The following is a 1,352-nucleotide window of genomic DNA, read 5'->3' as shown; positions in this document are numbered from 1 at the left end:
CTATAATAATTAATTAAATTACCAAAAGAAAATATGCAATTCCTTTTATTAAAACATTAGAATAAATTATTATTTTTATTTTAAAAAATCACAATACTAACATAAAATTACTCAAAATAAAATTAATAAACTGATTTATATCTATAAAAGATGAATTTTATTACGGCCCAGCCCAAACGACATGCTGGCTGACCCGACCCATAGGCCACCCGACGCGAACGGGCGGGCATGATATACCCTGCAACCGACCCGGACACGCGTCTTTTACAGTTCGCTGCTACAGTTGTATTGGGAAGCTTCGAGGAAGGTGGGTTTACCCTCGTGGGACCCACTTTTGACAGGGTATATATGCGGAGGGTCCTACCCTTCCTCTAAGGTACGTCACCCTACTCCAAACTCTCACTTCAACTATACACTCTATTGACTTGGGCGTCGGAGTGTCATTGCAGGTGACACCCCCCTCAACCCATCAAGAGTTCGGCAGACCGACAGCCAGTGCAAACCGCTCCCAGAATTCAGACCGAGGCGGAGACCCATCTTCACACCAACCTAATCCGAACCGTCCGGTAACCCGACGTATCGAACATTGGCACCGTCTGTGGAAACTCCCCCCAACATGGATTTTGTTTTGGTTTCTGGCGTGGCCGACGGCGGGGCCGGGACCCGCGGGGAGGGGGTAGACCCCCGAGGCAGCGGGGTAGCCGCCGGAGCCCCCGTTCACGAAGGCAGCGACAACGCCAGGATAATACAAGAGCTGTGCCACAAGGTGCATAACTTGGAGCGAGAAGTAGCCAACCGTGAAAGTCGTCAGCCCACTCCTAGCCAGGAGCTTTCCCGATCCACTCAAAGGGGAGAAAGGGGTCTCTGGAGGAGTCGCTCCAAGTGCACCTCGAGCCCCCGGACAGAATCAGAAAGCCAGGAGAGCAGAGAGGTGTGATAAACCTCTATTTCATGGTTTATCTTGTGCTCAATTGAGTGGTTTTTATCAACTCTTTACCCACTTATTCATACTATTTGCATGGGTTTACATTCTCCTTCCTGATTTTGTGCTATGATTGAAAACATGCTTCTTTGACCTTATATTTGCTAATATTAATCCTCTCTTATTACCATTAGATGCCTTGATATGTGTGTTAAGTGATTTCAGAGATTACAGGACACGAATGGCTCAGAGGATGGAAAGGAAGCATGCAAAAGTGGAAGCAATACAAGAAGTTGGAGAAATAGCTAAGCTGTCCAGCCTGACCTCTTCACACTCAAACGACTATAACTTTAGCTACAGAAGTCCAAACGACGCGGTTTCAGTTGCGTTGGAAAGCTAACGTACGGGGCTTCGATTTGATATATAATAT

Source organism: Arachis ipaensis, chromosome B03 (genome assembly GCF_000816755.2).
Source record: "Arachis ipaensis cultivar K30076 chromosome B03, Araip1.1, whole genome shotgun sequence".
Lineage (NCBI taxonomy): Eukaryota > Viridiplantae > Streptophyta > Magnoliopsida > Fabales > Fabaceae > Arachis > Arachis ipaensis.
Note: the sequence above shows the minus strand (reverse complement) of the source record.